The sequence below is a fragment of the Cyprinus carpio genome, chromosome B13 (genome assembly GCF_018340385.1).
Source record: "Cyprinus carpio isolate SPL01 chromosome B13, ASM1834038v1, whole genome shotgun sequence".
NCBI lineage: Eukaryota > Metazoa > Chordata > Actinopteri > Cypriniformes > Cyprinidae > Cyprinus > Cyprinus carpio.
In genome coordinates, this window is record NC_056609.1 from 21006023 (window position 1) to 21027033 (window position 21011).

A 21011-nucleotide genomic window follows, 5' to 3' on the forward strand; every position below is an offset into this window, starting at 1 on the left:
TCTATCTATCTATCTATCTATCTATCTATCTATCTATCTATCTATCTATCTATCTATCTATCTATCTATCTATCTATCTATCTATCTATCTATCTATCTATCTATCTATCTATCTATCTATCTATCTATCTATCTATCTATCTATCTATCTATCACTGAAACTCAGCGCTGGACAGAGCTCACAAACTCGAACAGTGTTTGAATAGGAACAGTTGTAATAGACATATTTGTTTCCACCCGGCTGTTTTGAATGTAACACTCCTGTGCGCTCTGGAGTGTGTTGACTGCTGTTTATTCTTTTGCAGGCGGACTAAAACAGATATAAACACTAATAATGGATGATCAGGGATGTCCGAGGTGCAAGACGACCAAATACAGAAATCCATCTCTGAAGCTGATGGTGAATGTGTGCGGACACACGCTGTGAGTACATGCTGTCAGAGCTCTTATTCAAACCTGTGCAGACCCTAAAACCTCCAGATGTGGAGCTTTATTCGTGATGGCCAAGACTAAAAGTTTTATTATGTGTTTTGTTATATTGTATATTTGCTTTAATAAGGCCAGTGTTTCAACCTGTGAGTGAAGTAAACCGATATTTCTTTCTTTCTCTTTTTTTTTTTTTTAACTCTCCTTACAAAAAAGTTACCATAGTAAGTTAATTTTAGCTATTACTATGAAATCATAATAAATAAGCATGTGATGTACAAACATTATAAAGCGCTTTTATAATCATTTACACTTCAAAGTTATGTTTTGATACATACATGACTGATAAACCTAAGATGTAGCGACAGTTATGTCAGCTACATGAAAAAAATACTATAGTAATTTATACTAAATACTATAGTGTTTTTGAACCATACTATATTAAAGTGTATTACACTATATATATATATATATATATATATATATATATATATATATATATTAAAGTATTTACATCACTTTGTTAATGAATGCTACAGCATACTGTAGTATTAACTATAGGGAACTGATAAACTGTAATAAATACTGTTTAGTTTTTACTACAGTAAACTGTAGTGTATTGTAGTATAATATACCCTATAGTTGTAGAAAACGTAGTACAGTATTGGTTAAAGTAATTTGTTTATATCACTATAGTTGTTATATTACCACAGCAACTATAGAATTACCACAGCAATTTACTACAATATGGTTAAAAAAACACTATAGTATTTACTATAAATTACTATAGTAGTTTTCATGTGTGCTGACCTTAGTTTGGTAGTTTTATTGTAGTAATAACAAAACTTTGTAACAGTGGTATTTTGGTGGAAACTATTACAATGATAAATGTGTTCGGGATGAATACAGACGAACGTGTGTTCAAACTAGTTGTTCATTTGGTGCATGAGAGTAGTCATTTAGCCACAGAGAGGGTGTAGTATGTAATCTACAGTCATGGCCAAACGTTTTCATCTTCCCTCCTTTTATAGCAATCAGTCTGCTCTTTCAGTCTGTTTAGTATGATAGTGATTTCACCTGACTAGTACTCATTCACACTTTCACATGTCCTGTTGATATGATTAGTCAGTTAATGTTAGCTGGTCATTTTGTGTCAGGATAAAAAAACAGTGAAATTAGTTTTTTGGGGAAAAGTTCATTTTTTGGCCAATGAAGCTTTTAGGAATTATTTAAAATGCATCTGATAACTCTGCACAATAATCTTGAATCAATGTGAATGAACGCCACAACACCTTAAGCAACAAACATTGCAAAACACAAAATTTATGTCACTGCCAAAACTTTTGGCCATGACTGTAGTATGTGTGAAGTCACGTGACTCCTCGTGTTCTGGACGTCCTTGACCTGCAGAGAACTTAAGGACTCATGGTGCACTGCTGACCTGGGACTCACAGATTGTATGAATATATAACACACTGTTGACACGCTGCTGGAGACAGTCCAGCACACAGTCCCCTGGTAATTTCTTGAGAGTTCAGTTTACATCTGTATGCAGAAAATCAGGATGAAGGCATTACAGCTAATACATGAGCATAGTCTGTGATTAAATACAGATGATGGAGTGGAGATGGAAATGTTGCTTGTTTGTTTCTTCAACTATGGGCTTTTTTGGCCCTTTGGACTTTGGAGAGAAAATAAACTCTTACAGTTTTTCTCAATCGCTCAAGTTTTGAAAAAACTGCAATTGCCTATTTGATACAATAGTGTATAAATATTCTCAATCAGTTTTTCTATGTCGGTAATGTTTTTAAAAATTTTTTTTTGTTACTCAGCTAAATGCTATTGTGTATCACACAGAGCTTCTTAGATTTCCATAGCAGGTAGTGGTTTACTGGGAAAAGTCAATTGTAATATGTACATTTATGTGTATTTAGTATATTTATTTTGTGTTACGTGTAAACAGACAAATTCTGTCATAGATATTTATTGAATATATACATGTATGTCTGACAAATTTTTAAGTAACTGAATGATCATTTTGCATGGGATGGCTCACACAATGAAATAATGTTTAGAAGTTGTGAAGAGTATAATAATTTTACTTAGAATCAGCTCATAATTTTTGATAAGTAAGCCATGTGCAAATTGTAAAACATGATTAAATGAATAAGAAATTCAAATCAGATCTATGAACTTTATTTGATTTTGAAATCACACCACAACTAAGGGACAGTTATAATTTGTGAAAAAATAGATTTTTTTTGACATTACAGATATTGAAATGGTTAATTATTTCACTCTTTTTTTTAGATTGTTATAGTTTTCATAATAGGCTAATAATAATAATATTAGCCAAATTTTAAAATTGTAACTTGTATTTTAAGATTGAAAATCTACAAGGGTAAAATAATAAAATTGAATAGAAAAGGCATTTGAATAATAAAATCTGTTTTAAAAATCACCCATGGGACATAAAAGTGCCTGTAGTTGAGGACACACTGTGCTTGTGACTGTTAGGCTGATGCTGAGTGTGTCCTGATGACCTGCAGCAGTAAAGAGGCAAGGGCACAAGTAGGTGTGTGTGAGAGATAGTTGATGAGAGGGACACAGGTAGCTTATGTGTGTGTGAAATGCAGGAGTTTGCAGATTTTGTGTGTGTGTGATGGGGTCAGTTGTGCTGAGTTAGAGGAGTATATTAACCTCTCAACGTGCTGACAAACACGGATCGGGAGTGGAGGAATGAGCAGGGAATGTCTAGCATTTATTTACATGAGAGTCTGTGCTCGAGTTTTGAGGTGCTCGAGGGTCTGTCGTTTTCTCTCTCACACATGCACACTCACCTTGTGCATGTTCAGAAATAAAGTCTATCATCTAAAGTAAGTTCAAAATTAAACAGTTGAGATGCTTCAAAGAAAACTCAAGCCAGATATCAGCTGATCCAGGGTGCAGTGGTTAGTACACACGGTTCTGATTCTTTACACTGCCACCATCACAAAACCAAAAATGTACACTACTGTTCAAATTTTGTGGTCAGTATGTTTTTAAAAGGGTTTTCTGATACTCAGCATTTATTTGATCAGAGATACGTATAAAAGAGTAATATTGTGAAATATTGTTACTCATTAACAACAAAACAGTTTTTTATTTTAATATATTTTACAAATGTAATTTATTCCTGTGATAGCAAAGCTGAATTTTCAGCCGCCAATAATCCAGTCTACAGTGCCACATGATCCTTTCAAAGTCATTCTGATATGCTGACTTGATGCTACATAAACATTTATTATTATTATCAATGCTGTGTTCTTTTTTTTTTGATAAATAGAAAGTTCAAAAGAACAGCATTTGAAATATCTGAAATATGATTTTTGTAACAATGTAAATGTCTTTTGATTTATCAACTTAAACCATCTTGTTAAATAAAAGCATTAGTTTCATTCAAAATTAAGCTTACTTAACCCTTTGTGGTATTTAATTTTTTTTTTTATCAATAAAACTAAAATGTAAAAATCTAAACAAAGAAAGTTATATTTTATGAGCATTAAGCCAATTTACAATTACAACAAATGATTTGTTAGCTTTTTATTTCTGAAAAGGTTCCCACTTTCACGCCTCAATAATTTCCTGTCACCAGCAAAGTTTGTCCACTGTATCATATACAGTACCTGGCTTACTGAACAGTTTCAGAGAGCAAATTAATCTCTAGAAAGAGTGAGGGAAAAAACAGACAGAGAAAAGGAAAGTTGAACTTCTCAGTGGAAAATAAAAGATTGTTTACTGTATTTTTAAGAAAATCTAGTTGAAACTCAGCATTAGTTATATGCATAAATCCTGGGCAAGAGGTAACATTGGTTTTTAACACACTGTACTTTGTCAGTTCATATTGTGTATGTGTGCTTTGCTTCAAACCCATCCAGTCATCACTCCATTATGATTGAGTAAGACCACCACACACACACATATCAGGCCTCTGTTTTATCCATTAGTCTAACTTATGGCTCTGTTTGGAAAGTTTCGTGGGCCCAATTTTACCCTCTGAAGCAGTGAGATGATTGAAATGTGTGTTTGTGTGGAATCGCTTCCGAAGGCTTTTCCAGCAGATTTCACATTTCATTACTGTTTATTTTGACCCTCATTCAGCAGACCTTCTGCCAATGTGAGTAAAATGTGTGTGTTTCAGGTGTGAGAGCTGTGTGGAGATGCTGTTTGTCCGTGGCTCAGGTAACTGTGTGCAGTGCAACACTCCTCTCAGAAAGAGTAATTTTCGCGTGCAGCTCTTCGAAGATCCAGCCATTGATAAAGAGGTGGAGATCTGCAAGAAGGTTCTCAAAATGTATGTGGCAGAAAAAGTATGTATATGTGCATCCAAAATTGTCTTATTGGCTCATTATTGTGTTTTAATGTATTTCTTTCGTCTTTCAGCTATAATAAGAGGGAATTTGATTTTTCCTTTCTGAAAGAATATAATGACTACCTGGAGCAGGTGGAGGACATTGGTGAGATACATATCATTTATTCATTTTTTTTTTTTTTTTAATTAGTTTCTGGCATTCTATAAATGTTTTACAGTTTTAATACAGTTAATACAACCAACCAATACTTTAAAATAGCTGAAAAAAGATTTTACACAAATCACATTTAATTGTTCCGAAACTTTTGAATGGGGTTATTTTAATAATTTTGGCAATTTTTCTGTCTTGTGAACTATATATTAACATATATAAAGACTGATCTGTAGTTATTAGAAAAGTTTGTTTGCAGTTCTTGCTGATAAAGGCGGCACAAACAGATTTTAAGTTTAAAGGGGCAGTTAGTGATAGCAGGTGTTGGTGTTGGAAGAAATTTTTATTTTGGAAGAATTTTTTATTTCGTTTAGATATACAAAATATATGTAAAACAAAACTTCCTGTTGAAGTATTGCAATTAACATGTATTTTCATTGGCATATTTGTGCATCTACTGCTGAATGTGTTTTATAATCAATAGAGAACACACCTATATTTGATGTTAATATTTACTTTTAATAAATGCATTACTGGGAAAAAATTGCAGTGCTTCATTTTGCGGTAAAGTAGAACTGTTTGGTTAAGATAATTTTGTGTTTGGATGGCTGTGCTAATTGTTTTGAAAACAGTTACATTGCATTGGAGAAAAGAGTCAAATTGACTAAAAAACTGTAAATGAAAGAAATGTATTTACCTCTTTCTCTGTCCAGTGTTTAACCTGACTAATAACATAGATGTTGAACGGACCAAGCAGATTATGGAACAGTACCAGCGAGATAACAAAGACATTATACAGAGAAACAAAGCCAAACTAGTGAGTATGTGTGCATGGTTCTGATTGGACAGAAATAGATTGTAGGAAAAGATCAGAATGACATCTTATTGGAGCCACAGCTTGGCATTTTGTGCATGTGCTCAAGACACAGTAGAGCTTTTATTTAATTTTTTATTTGATCTTTCCATCCCTAATTTAATATTGCCTCTCTAGACACGTGAGCAGGAGGAGTTGGAGGAGCTGTTGTTACAGGAGCAGCAAGATACAAGCAGAGGAGACTAGAGACCCTGCAGGAGGAACAGAGACAACTACAGGCCAAGAGGAAAAACAAACAGGCCCTGCTGGATGAACTGGTACACTAACTCACACAAGTGTTGATTTGTTCCATGGGTTGATGTCTCATTTCATATAGTCTGTATTTCATATACTTCACACACAATATATAATACAATATCTGGTTGGAGTTGTGGCCTAGTGGTTAGTGCTCTGGCAAGTTGAGGTGCTTCTGCAAACATTGCAAGTTTGGCTCTAACTTGTGTTATTTCCTGATCTTCCCTTCCTTTCCATCACTGTCCTCTCCTCAATGTCAATTAAAGTTTCAAAAATGTTTAAAATAAAAGCAAATCCTCAATGTTGTGTTTGCAGGAAATTTCCAAGTTACCTGCGGCTCTGCTGTTGGCCCAACATAAAGATCGAGCTGTTCAACTGGAGACCCAGATAGAAAAACAAAAGCAAAAAGGCAAGCCAGCAAACATCTTCTCTACTGGAATAATGATGGTGAGGGAACAACATACATACACACACACATAATCGGTAAAGGTGATAGTGAATAACATTTTTAATCATATTAATTAATAATTAATCAAATCAATTTCTGGTTTATCTGATGATTTTATATATATATATATATATATAAATATATAAATATATATATATATATATATATATATATATATATATATATTGCAAATTATATATTTTTTTTTTTTTTTTTTTTTTATAGATTTTATATATATATTTTTATATTTTTTTATGTGTAATATTCAGCACACTATGTGCACAAGCTTTTGCGTACACACAGACACACCAGCATGCTTGTATTAGCCAGTGTGTGAGTATGACGTGGGAGTGTGTGTGTGTGTGTGTGTGTGTGTGTGTGTGTTTATATCATTTTGTGGTGCGTCTGTGTTGTAAAGCAGGTAAGACAGGTTTGTTCTTTAAAAAAAATCCTTTCAGCGGTCACTGCAGAGGACACAGACCTGAACCAACATGTCATGAATGTGTATGCAAACGAGGAGGGGGAGCAATACATCTCAAAAACTGCCGTTTGAGAATAAAAACAGAAACCGTGTGCATAATTGTCTGTGTTTGTGTGTGTGTATCCAAGTGCATAAGTTTCCACAAACGCGTCTTGTGGTTAGCATGAAGAGATGAGTGGTGTGTATGTTGGCATGGATCTTGGCACATGGAGGATAGTACCGGGAAAAAAAGTGTTCGTCAGCTCCGTCAGATGGCTATAGACTACTAGGCAGGAGGCATGTGTATATGGTTATATTTAATGCACAGATGTTTAAGTTAAGCAATGTGTGTGTTCGTCTGACTTTTTGCAGGCAGATTCATACTGGGTCGGCATAAATGTGGACAGAGCCAGTAGAGGCTTGGAGATCAAAATAGTGTGTGTTACAGGGCATGTAGAGGGCATTGGCTCTCACACTTGTTACTTGAGCTCAGTTAATGCCAGCTGGAGGGTCCACAAAGCTCACTTTATCCCCACTGAACCTGTATGTGTGTTCACTAGTGTTACACGGTAAATTCAGGACACTTTCTCAGTGTGAATTCAGCGACTGATGATTATTTTTCTGTGAATAGGTCAAGATTTTTAAGATAATGTGTTGATGAATGTTTGTTGTATTTGTGGTAATATCTGTGTGTTTTTGTGACATTTTTCTCGTGTCCCATGCAGAGCAGTGTGAGTGTGTGATCATTTTCAAATGTGCTGATCTGAGGTGAATGTGTGTATGTGTGTGAAGGTCAGCAGAGGTGCTGATAGACAGTTTATATTTGTTGACCTTGGAGCGTCCTGAAGACTTGCATAGTCAGAGTCCCGACGCACTCTCCTGCCTCATCCCATGTGAAACAGAAACCTTTTGCCGTTCTCTCACGTTCCTCTTGACTTAACCAAAAAATGTATTTACTCGGAACACACATTGTTTAATGAAGCTTTGTCAAAAGTAATTCTCTAAAAACTTTAATAGACAATTCTCATTTAAAGATATTTATCAATAGTTAATAACAAAAGCAATAGAGTATAATTTAGCTTTAAAGCAATGATTCTCAACCACGGAAAAATTCCTTGGAAAATTTCCAATGGGGTCTAAGGATGACTTCAAATATTTAAATTGATAAATGATATTTATATGTGACCCTGGACCACAAAACCAGTCTTAAGTTGCATAGGGATATTTGTAGCAATAGCCAGAAATAAATTGTATGGGTCAAAATGATAGATTTTTCTTTTATGCTAAAAATCATTCGAATATTAAGTAAAGATCATGTTCCATGAAGATATTTTGTAAATTTCCTACAGTAACTATATCAAAACTTCATTTTTATTTAGTAATATGCATTGCTAAGGACTTCATTTGGACAGCTTTAAAGGCAATCTTCTCAGTATTGGGGTTTTATTTTTTTTTTTTTTTTTTTTGCACCATCAGATTCTAGATATTCAAATAGTTGTATCTCGGCCAAATATTGTCAGATCCTAATAAACAATACATCAATGGAAAGCGTATTTAATCAGATTTCATATGATTTATAAATTTCAATATTGAAAAATTGACACTTAAGACTGGTTTTGTGGTCCAGGCTCACATATATAAAATAATCTGACTCTAATCTCAAATAAAAAATGCTAAAAAATAGATTAAATCAATATGTAAACTGACTTTTACAATAACTAAACAATACTTATTACAAAATTAATTTACACACAGGTTTTATAATGACTTACTTATTGATTGATCGATTTTATTTTATTTAGGTTATTAAATATTTAAAGTAGTTAAACAGAAATTAATATATTGGACATTGAGAGTCAAAATGTTATATGCGTAAAAAATGCTTTTAAAAATAGATGAAAAATTTAATTAAAAATTGCAATACACAGAAAATCAGCAGCTAATATAATAATATAATTGTAAAAACAAACCAGGATGTCTGTCAATTCCGAGACCTGTTGCTTTTTTCATTTCTTTTTTCAAACGCATTAATGTAAACTTGAATTATGATAAATTATGAGAATATTATCAGAACTCTTTAACAAAATTCTAAAATCCAAAGTGAAATTGATTGGCTGACTTTATGCAATTTTTGGATCAAGGTGCACAATTTTTTATCAGTCCAATGGGAAACAAAGCTGTTTTCAGTTTACAGGATTGCAACAATCAGCTGGATTTGGCAGTGCTTTCAAGGTTCATGCCATCAGATTTTTAAAAGATATTCAGAGATTTGATTTAGGAAATTAGAAGTTTGTATGTAAGATATTCTTGGGCCTACCTGTGTTGTTATTTGTAGTTATATCTGATTTCATATTTACTCACTCCAAATATTACATCAAAAAATATTTTAAACTTAATCATACAGATCTTAATGTATAAATTAATGGTTCTTGGCAGAATAAGATTTATGGGCTATGGTCAGCTTGGTCTGCTTTGGTGACCAACAGTGTGGATTTTGCTGGTACAAAGAGAATAGCTAATCATGATAGTTATTTACATAAACTCTTAAAGGTACAGTAGCAAAAACAGCCTGTTTTTATTTAGTTAAATTATGGTTAGTAAAAATAAATTTTGACTGTTTTTGGTGCAAGAAACTTTGATTTGAATAAAATGCTACAGAAGTTTATACAGTTCCCTTTAAGATTTTTGTTTCTTTAAGAAGTTTTGGAGAAACAGCCTTCTTTAGGTTTACTTTCCAAAACCAAATTTGAGAAGGCATAGTTTACAACAGAATTTCCCAAATCCCATCCCACATTCTGGTTGATATTTGTAGCTGAATGCTGGCAAGAAGCAATACCACCACATCTCAGAAATAATAACTGGCATTTGCTGGTTTGGTGAAGAAAATTATCACAGCCACAGAATGAACAAACAAATGAGCCGTTGCATCGTAGAGCCTTTCCTGTGCCAATCAAAATTTTCTGTGCCTCCCAAGACAGAAGTCTAAAATGCAGAACCAGGGGAGATGGTTTATTTTAAAAATTTTAAATTCAAGTCCACCTCGTAAAAACATGTTTACTATGTGTTAATGTCAAACATATGGACTGATTCACTGCCCAGGCAGGGGTGAGGTTAATGCGCTGGACGGCACTGAATGTCGAAACGCAGCAGATATATGATTGATTTAAACACAAGGCCCTGTTAAACTGTGTGTAACTGCTTGGAGTGAAACTCTGAATGCGCAGACAATCAGAGGGGTGTTTCAGCTCAGGGATTTCCTTCCCTCTCCACCCCCGCACAGTAATGAAGATGGATCGAGCCAGCAGCTCTGTTTTAAGGGCGCTGGGGAGTGAATATATATCTATAGTCACTCAGCATACTCAGAATCAGCAGCATTTCTCTATACACACACATATTAAACACCACAAATTAATGCTGAGTGCAGATGTTCATTTTGAGTTGGTAAAGATGCGGTAGTGGTTTACCATGGAGTGTGTGTGTGTGTACTGGAGTTCTGAAGAGTTTTCCACTGGTATTCAGCTGTTGACAGGGTAATCTATGATTGGATGGTTTGTATGTGTTGACATGGAAATCTCTAGACAGATTGTGTTTATGTGTGAGACGTGAGTTTGGAACTGATCAGGCTGGGTGGACAAGAATTTATGTTTGTTATTTTGAATTCATTATTAACCACATACATTTGGTGTGTATGTAGAAAGTTAAAGTGTTCAATTTGTAGAATTGGAATGCTGCATCCACTTTTTATGAACCTGCAAGTGTGTGTGTGTGTTATTTGCTGGGTTCAATGTGAGGAAAAATAGTTTTTAGTGAATAAATAAAACCAGCCAAGTAACTTTATTGAAGAAATCTACTGCAACAATAGTAGTTTTAAATTTAATGGCAAACATATTTCTCAAGCAATCTTGGGGGGGGGGGGGGGGGGGGGGGATCACATGGATCTTATTTTTTTATTATTTTTTAAATATATACTGTTGTCGAAAGGTTTGAGGTCAGTAAGATATATATTTTTAAACGAAATCTCTTATTGTCTTATGCTAATTTATTTGAATAAAAATATAGTTAAATACAGCAAATTACATTTTATTGCAATTTTTAACTGTTTTCTATTTAAATATATTTTAAAATGAAATTTATTTCTGTGATGGAAATTGGCAAAACGAAATTGGAAAATGGTTGTGATGTTTTTTTGTGTTTTTTTTCAGGATTCTTTGATGCATAAAATTTTGAAAGAACATAATTTATTTAAAATAGAAAGCTTTTGTAATATTATGAATGTCTTTACTGTCCCTGATATAAATGAAATAAAAATATGAATTTCTTTAAAAAAAAATACTGACCTCAAAATGAATGGTAGTGTAAATACAAAATATTCATATTAAATATACATTATTCCCAATTTATTTTTGCCAAATTCACCCGCCATTGCCTAGTGTTGCAAAAATGTGATTTTGTACTTTGGCTGTGCACTTAGGTTGCTCACACTCAGGAATGTTTAATTGGAGTCAATTAACAGATTGTAAAACGTCCCTCACAAGTGTTCTTTTTCACGCTCTAGTTACTTTTTTCTTTTTTCTCTTCCTGTTTTGTGTCGCATTATTTTACTTTGCTGTTTTGTTGCTGTATAAATGCATGCAGTAGTACTTTAAAATATGTGTAAAGAGGATCTCCTATGGTGGTTAATTCTTATAAACACACACACACACACACACACACACACACACACACACACACACACACACACACACACACACACACACACACACTCACTCACACTCCCTCCATGCTGTGGTTTCTGTCTGTCTCCAGCAAGTTCAATCTCCCTTGTGTGTGTTGCCTTTGTGTGTGTGTGTATGTTGGCAGTGAGTGATGTTGTCATACATCTTTAGATCCCCTGCTTGGATCTGTATCCATAGAGGGATGTGTGTGTTTGTTGGCACCCATGCATTTGTGTGTGTGAGACTTCATCTCAGACTGAATGTCTGTTAGTGTTGTTTAAATGAGGTCATCTGCATTAAGTGTTTCATTTTAAACTCAGTGAGTGTGTGTTTTAACTATTATCACCTCAAATGGCGTTAAATAAAATAGTGTAAAATTAAATGAAAAGCTAACAAAAGTAATATATTTTATAGGTATATGTACCTACTTGGTACATAAATGGCTGTCCTCAGAAATCACATTTGTCCATGCCTTTTTAACCAATCTTATTTGTTTTTTTGTGTGTTTGTCTTTGTTTATTGTTAGTGTTTGGGGTTTTAGGCAAGCAGTCTGTCTATTTAAATCTTGTCTCATTTTTTTGTGCAGTGGTGTTTTATTTATTTTTTTTTTTTTATTGCCATGAAAATGTGTGTTTGTTTTTATTGAAAAGTGAGTGATTGTGTCTTTCTCTCTGTCTCTTTCCTTCAGGGTCAAACTGTTTCTTTTGCTTCTGTGTCTCGCATGGAGGAGGTGTTGTACGTCTATCAGCCTCTATGCATTGACACATATGGGCCGCCCATTCCAGAACTGGATCAATTGGGCCGATTAGGGTAAGAATCAGTTGCATTTTGCTAATGTGAATTCTGTTATGGTAACACTTAACAAAAAGGTTTCATTGGTTAACATTACTAAACTACATTAGTTAACATGGACTAACAATGAAAATTTTATTTCTCACTATTAACTAACATTAGCTTTGATTCTGGCCTCAATAATCTCATAATTTGTTGCTTATTAATAGCTGTAAACATATCAGTAAACGTATAGTAAATATATGGTCATGCAGAATGAGTCATTAATATGTGCTTCATAAGTACTAACAAACCAGTAGCAAGTATGCTAGTAAATTGCATGCTAATAAGCACCTTGTTACCTTTATTTTTTTATTAATCCACTTTAACAAAGGTTAATAAATACTGTAAAAATACATTGCTTATTGTTCATTCATGTTAACTAAAGTATTAATGTTAACAAATGAGATCTTACTGTAAAGTGTTACTTACATTACATTACATTACATTACATTATATTATATCAGTATGTCAGTAAGTTAATGGGCATTAAAGGGTTACTCCACCCTAAAAATGAAAATTGTGTCATTAATCACTTACCCCCATGTCGTTCCAAACCCGTCAAAGCTTCGTTCGTTTTCGGAACACAATTTAAGATATTTTGGATGTGACTGTCCCATTGACTGCCAAGTAACTTACACTCTCAGGGTTCAGAAAAGTATAAAAGAAATCGTCAGAATAGTCCATCTGCCATCAGTGGTTCAACCGTAACGTTATGATGTGATGAGAATACTTTTTGTACGCGAAGAAAACAAAAATAACAACTTTATTCAACAATTTGTCTCCTCTGTGTTTGTTTGCATCACCGTAGCGCTATTTTGGAGAATATCCGCTGAATGCAAACTGCGTGCACTATTCTGTGTCAGCTTCAACACAAGGATACGTTTTCTATGTGTATTTACGCTTTGATTTGAACGAAAACAGCGCATCCGTGCAGCGCAGCTGACACAGAAGAGCGTATGCTGCTTGCGTTCAGCGGATATTCTCCCAAATGGTGCTATGGTGATGAGGAGAGACAAATGAGACAAATTATTGAATAAAGTCGTTAATTTTGTTTTCTTTGCGTATAAAAAGTATTCTCGTCGCTTCATAATGTTACGGTTGAATCACTGATGGCAGATGGACTATTCTGACGATGTCTTTCATACTTTTCTGGACCTTGAAAGTGTAAGTTACTTGGCAGTCTATGGGACGGTCACAAGCCTCCTGGTTTTCATCCAAAATATCTTAAATTGTGTTCCGAAGACGAACGAAGCTTTTACGGGTTTGGAACGACATGGGGGTAAGTGATTTATGACAAAATTTTCATTTTGGGGTGGAGTATCCCTTTAAGGAAGACTACATTTTTTTATTATTGTTCCCTTTCTGTTGAGAGTGTGTGTTTGACAGAGATAAATGACCTCTTATTCAAACAAATAAACCACATCTCCCATGGTGCACTGCTCCCAGGGTAAACAGGAAGTCTGCTGACATTTTTGCTATGCTTGCAGTTTCACACTTCACTTAAAGTTTAACTTCGTTAATGCAATGATCTTTATTCTGCTAATGCTGTTTACTATATCCTACCTCTAATAATTTCTTAATAACCTGAACATGCTCCCATGAGGTGAACTACTTTATGTAAAATAAAACAGCTTTTATTAGCCTACTGATGACTATAGTATTAAAGGGATAGTTTATCCAAAATTAAAATTCTGCTGACAGAATGTTAATCTTTGTGTGAACTAACTAAGATGAAAAAATTTTTTTACGATGAAAAAAATAATTGTTAACCTTTAAATGCAAATTAAGCTTAAGTTTACCAATACTTCCATTGTAAGTGTGTTTCTGTCACAGATGCTGTTGACAGAGCTCAACTTGTACTGACCCCCCCCCCCCCCCAGATAGATAGATACACACTGGAATCTTCAGCCGAGGATCTTGTGATGTGGTTTGAGCTGAAAAGCAGAGGACAGGAGAAGAAAAAGAGTGAGGGTTATGAAAAGAGACGATAGGGTGGATCACTCTCTTTGTTTCTTTTTCTCTTTCGTTTTGAAATCTTCTTTTTTTTCTTTCCAGCTTCAGTCTTTTGAAGTCGAGAGCAGACGAGTCTCTGAGTGTTTGTGTGTATGTGTGTATGTGTGAGGTTGACAGAGAGATGGATTTTTTTTTTTTTTGCTATTTGTCTTAGTGTGTTTTGACAGTGAGTTAGTGGAGATTTATGTTGGACTGGTTTGTGTTTTTGGAGGGTCATGTATGTATTCACTTCCTCCTCACCCTCGGGGCGAACCCCATCCTCTGTGTCCCCCCCGTTCTGTACCTGTATAAATACAGATTGGGTGGGGCATTTTATTAAAGACAGCTGTGTGCGTTTGCGTCTTGAAAGGAGGAGATTGGGTTGAAGTTTTCTTTCTTTCACACACAATGTCTTCAGGTGTGGTCAGCTGCATATGTGTAATGTGTGCATATTGTTTGAATGGTAGAATAGTTTTTTTTTTTGGGGGGGGGGGGGGGGTAACTATAACTTATATGTTCTTATACTCTTACAATATTGCATATACATATATTTCAAGTTTTGGCTGTTCAAGTCTTCCTTCATGGATCAGTAATATTCCCATCAAACCCTCTCAGGACACACACACAAACACACACACACATTCAGTCAGTGATGAGTGATGTCTCTGGTGAGTTTTGAGACGTGTCTGCAGAGAGTTGGATAAGGTAATTAGTTTAAGAGGCATTTGTTATTGGACAGGACACAGCTTGTATGTGAGTCTGTGTTTGTTTGGGTTTAGTAAAATGTTTTTAAAACAAGTCTCTTATGCTCACCAAGGTTGCATTTATTAGATGAAAAAGTAAAACTTTAATTACTGTTTAAATATATATGTATATAAAAATGTCACTTATTTCTGTGATAGCAAAGCTTTATTGTCAGCAGCCATTACTCCAGCCTTCATTGTCACATGATCCTTCAGAAATTATTCAATAAGCTGATTTGGTGCTCCAGAAACATTTATTATTATTATTAATTTTGAAAACAGTGATCTATAATAATTTTGTGATGATACATTTTTAAAGATTTTTTGATGAATTGAAAGTTTAAAAGAATAGAATTTATTTCAAATAGAGAAAGCTTTTGTAATATTATAAATATCTATATTTACACTTTTGATCAATTGAATGTGTCCTTGCTGAATAAAAGTATTAATTTATTTAAAAAAAAAAGTCTTAGTAACCCCAAACTTTTGAATGGTGGAGTGCAGTGATATGCAGTGATTTTTATTTTTTACTTCTATTTCTTATTATATATTTTTTGTTGTGCTTAATTTGAGTCCTAAAGTATGAAACAGCTAGTAAAAAAATGCTTCTATTTTGCATTGTTTTTAAATTTAATGCAGAATTGATTTATTTTCTTTTAATTATAAATGCAAAATGTTTTCACAAGTTCCTGAATTTCTTAGTATAATTTTCTTTAGGTTACTTGGAGCAATTGCAAAGGACTTGTCTTTCACTGCCATGCCAATGTTTAGACTACTACTTCTACAGAAACACACTTTGCCATACATGAAGTCATCTTGCTAGACAGGAAGTAATCCATCAGCAGGTCAGAAGAGGGCACGTGTGTGAACAGGGTCAGTAGCTTTATTATGTTTTTCGACATAAATCTGGTTGATTGTTGTTTATTTAGGTAATAAAGAACAAGAGGTATTGTGAATATAACCATGCACAAGGCAAACAGTTAAAACCTAACAGTTACTACTTAATAATGAAAATATTAAGCGTACAAAATTTCATTAGACAATTTCATTAGGGTAATTCAATAAGTGTCATAATTCTAAAAGATCTTCTTCCTGACATATTTACTTTATTTTAGTAAGCTTTATACAGCTAAAAAAGGTGTTTCACGTCGTAATTGTTATTATTTAGTGTTTTGCAGCACGGCTGGATTTAACCAACTATAACCAATCAGCATTCAGGGCCAGACCAGACCTTTTCTAGAAGGGTCAATGACTGCAGACATGTCTTCCATCCATTCCTCCATCTCTTCTTGTCTGTAAGGCCTTTTTTGTCTTTTTTTTTTTTTTGGAAACTGCATTTTGAGATTTGAGATTTGATATTTGCATATGCAAACAAGCCTAAAACAAAGTTTCTGGCCTTGGCTTCAAGAGTAAATTTGGCTTGCAAATGGCCCCTGTTTCTGTGTGTAAGAGGTAGCAAGAAAGAGCTGAACTTCTAAAACATACCCCTAGGGTGCATTGTGAAAAAATGGACAAACTAAACTTGTTCACCTTTTCTCTCTCTCTCAGTCCAGAGATTTGAGTGAATTTTGCATTTTACAATGGTGTGACTTTTCCTTTGAGCAAGGAATCTTCACACATGATCTCCCAGATGTGTATGGGTGTGTGTTTTTGTTCGCCTCATTCAGACTTGGTTGTTGCCGTCTTTCTTTAAAACATAAACCATGCTACACGTCTTCATGCATTACAGATACACGCTGCCTCTGTAAACAGCAATATACCTTCGGACCAGTAGGTTTTAATGACCCAGGTCATCTCTTGGCTTCTGCGTAGATGAGTTTGCTCTCTGAACTCTGATGAGGATGTTTGTGTCATGGATGAGTTGTAGTTTGATATATGTGCTACTGACATAGCAGTGCGGGCAACCAGATCTGTTTGAGGAATGTGTGTGTGACACTGACCCTGTAAAAATGACAGATTGTCCAGCAGCTGCTAGAGAGTTTTCTCTTTTTTTTCTAAGGGAATATTTCTGTGCTGAATCCTGTGCTCGGAAAGTCTTTCTCAACTTCTATTAGGCATTAAAGGCTGGCAAGACACGCAGATCCCTCTGATGGAGAACACACACACACACCATCATCACCACAGTGTGTCAACACTGATACAGCTGCATGTTTTAACTAAAAACTGCTCTGTTCATGTTAAAATTTCAACCTCATTCAATTGACAACATGAGCTATGTCAGCAACATGTCTATCTTGTGAAGTATACATCAAGATAGCTGGAGCCATACTCAGGCAACCAGTAATATCCTCCTAAACATTTTGGTCCTAGTCCAAACCCTTGCATTAGTCACTTTTCAAACTACTTTTCAATTTTCTTTCCAATATTTTCTTCCTTTAGGACTTTTCTTCTTGTACTTCAGTTTGAGGCAATTTCATTCATATAAAAAAAATGTATAATTTAGTGCTGTCAAATGATTAATCGCGATAAATCGCATCCAAAATAAAAGTTTATTTTTTTACATAATGTATATCAATACACACAAATGCATGTTCATATTTAAGAAAATTTTTACATTTATACATTAAATATAATATATATATAATATAAATTATATGAATATAAATATATACATGTAAATACATGTAATTTTTTTCAAAATATATACTGTGTGTGTATTTATATATACATAAAAAATATACACAGTACACACACATGTATTATGTAAACAAAAACTTTCATTTTGGAAGCGATTAATCGTTTGACAACACTAGTAAAATTATTAACTTATTTTAACTTTTTAAAATTTTTTACCAAAAATGTAATTTAGTTTGTGAGAAATATACAGTCCCATTTGTTGTTACAAAAGATTTTTACTTAAAATAAATATTGTCACTTTCTATTCATCAAAGAATCCTGACAAAATGTAGCATTATTTAGCAATGTTTCAACAAAGATATTAAGTGGCATAACTGATTTCAACGTTTATAATAATAAAAAAAATTCTTATTTGGTACAAATAAGCACAAAATCAGCATATTAGAATATTGAATTGAAGGAACATCTGAAACTGAAGACTAGACTAATGACTGCTGAAAATTCAGCTGTGCCATCACATGAATAAATTACATTTCAGAGTATATTTAAACAGAAACAGTTATTTTAAAATTTATTTAAAATTATTGCATTATTTTACAATATTTACTGTATTTTTGGTCAAATAAATGCAGCCTTGGTTAGTATAAGAAACTTCTTTCAAAAATATATTGACCCCATTTTTACACCACCACAAACCAAAATTATAAGCCTTACAATTTATGGAAAATAATTTACAATATACAATATATGGAAAACATACAGTTTATAATATACAATTTATTCATAATTTGCAATTATTTTGACCACATGACGTGAACATACACCATTTTGTGAAGGTCATGAACTTTTATTTACTGACTTTTTTTTCTTTTTTTTTCCCGAAAAGATAAATCCATTTTTAGTTTTAAAGACTATTTTGTTCCACTTTCTTTCTTTCTGAATCTGTATTAAAGGGGTTATATGATGTTGCTAAAAAGAAAATGTTTGTGGTTTAAGGTTAAAAAAAAACACATTATTTTTCACATACTGTACATTATTGTTGCTCATCTATGCCCCATCTTTCTGAAACGTGTAGATTTTTGCAAAGCTCATCGGTCTGAAAAGCGAGGTGTGCTCTGATTGCCCAGCTATCCAGTGCGTTGTGGTTGGCTGAATGTCTCAAGCGTGTGACGGAAATGTTACGCCCCTTAAGACTGTGATGCCGTTTGCCCCGGTGTGATGAGACAAAACCAATAAATCCCATTACAAACCATGCATTTGTTGCATCCAGTGGGTACATAATTACTGATTATAATGACTTATACTGTCTTTTTACATGTTGCTTTGCATATCGCGCTGCATAAACAAAAAAACATGTCTGCATTTGTGATCGGAGAAACGACAAACAACAAGCTACTCTACACTTCTCAAAACTCGCGTTTGAATCATCAGTGGCAAATCCTTTACATATGAAAACGTAATAACAGACTGTGAGTCAGATCTCTTTGGATTTGAGACTTTAGTCTTTGAAACTTTACAGACCTTCTTTATGCACCAAGCGCTTTTAACACTCCTAAGAGAAAGGAAATATTGAAATCGCATCACATGACCCCTTTAAAAAGTGCTAACAGTGATTTACTTAGTGGAATTATATGTGTGGTTTGTGGATTAATGATGGAGAACTGAAGCAGCATTCTGTGTGCATTAGCTCATGGTCCAGTGCTTCAGTAATCTCTGTTTGTTTAGTTTGTGTGTGGTGTTTGGAGGAGCTTAAGTGTTTCTGATGATACCTGACCCCCTCTATCACTCTCTTCCCTCTCTCTCGTTCCATTTTCTCTCCCTCTCGCTGTAGTATCAGTTTACAAGTAATTTTCAGTTGTCTCATAATGAATGGCCGCTGTGGACTCCAGCTGCTGGAGAGTTTTGTGGTGTTGGGCTAGTGTGAGATCCCTCCCACAAGCATTAGGTTATGCTTGTCCTGATGCTTTGTGGTCAACCAGTAGTTGTCAATTTGGAGAAGAATGAAGAAGTGACATTTTGATGCATTGTTACTCATTAATATTAACAGCAATTACATTCTTATATATTTAATTGTGGCGTAAAATGCATAGAAATATATTTCTATAATATTTATTTTAATATACATAATATATTATTGTGAATATATAATATTAACAATATTTTAAGGTCTGCAAGATTTTTGAAGGAAATGTACAGTATACATTTTATTCAGCAAAGATGCATTAAATTGATCGAAAATGACAGTATTTATAATGTTACAAAAGATGTTTTAACACAAATGTTTTGCACAAAAATATTAAGCAGTACTGTCATTTTTCAGTACTGATAATAAGAAATCAGCATATTAGAATGATTTCTGAAGGACCTTGTGACACTGAAGACTGAAATAATGGCTGCTGAAAATTCAGCCATCATAGAAATAAATAACATTTTAAAATACATTAAAATAAAAAAGTCATTTTAAATGATATTTCACAATATTACTGTTTTTACTTTATTTTTCATCAAAAAATTGCCTTGCTGAGCATAAGACTTTTCAAAAACATTGAAAAAAATCTTACTGACCTCAAACTTTTGCACAGTAGCGTATATGTTATATAACATTATATTTAGAAACAGTAAAGGAACAGCTGACATTTTTGTTTGAAACATTTTATTTCTTTTAAAAATTAAACAAATTTGTTCTTGTCATTGTGAAACCCATGGACTCATGCATGTAAAACAATAGAGCTGCTCCCTCTAGAGGATTAACCCCATTATGCTCGAAACCAAAATTGTGGGTTTGCAAACCACTGTTAAGCTATTCACTGTTACACCTAATCTTCTTCTCTCATGTTCAGGTATCTGAATCATGTGCGTACAGCGTCTCCGCAGGATCAGGCTGGTGGTTATACATCAGGACTGGCGTGCCATCGTGCCATCCAAGATGCTTTCAGTGGCCTCTTCCCCTCATGATATTACAGAACTACAGCCACTGCCACTCCATCTGTTCATCAGTCTTCCTAAAGACTCACTGACAAGCAAAGGGAGAGGCTGTGAGTATTTGGACGCATGGGAAAGATTCCTGTGAAGGACTCCTTATGAACATGACCCATTCAGAGGGCCAGCTTCAGAATAGCCTGGAGTTTATGTTGAAGAATGACATAAACAAGCTTTAATAGGTGTACAGATATTTTTGTTGATCATTTTTGTAATGCTGTTCGAGT

At 34.0% G+C, this 21011-nt stretch overlaps 1 pseudogene; it reads left to right on the top strand.

Moving 5' to 3' along the window:
* The first annotated feature begins 231 nt into the window (after positions 1 to 231).
* On the top strand, positions 232 to 21011 carry LOC109088397 (annotated as a pseudogene).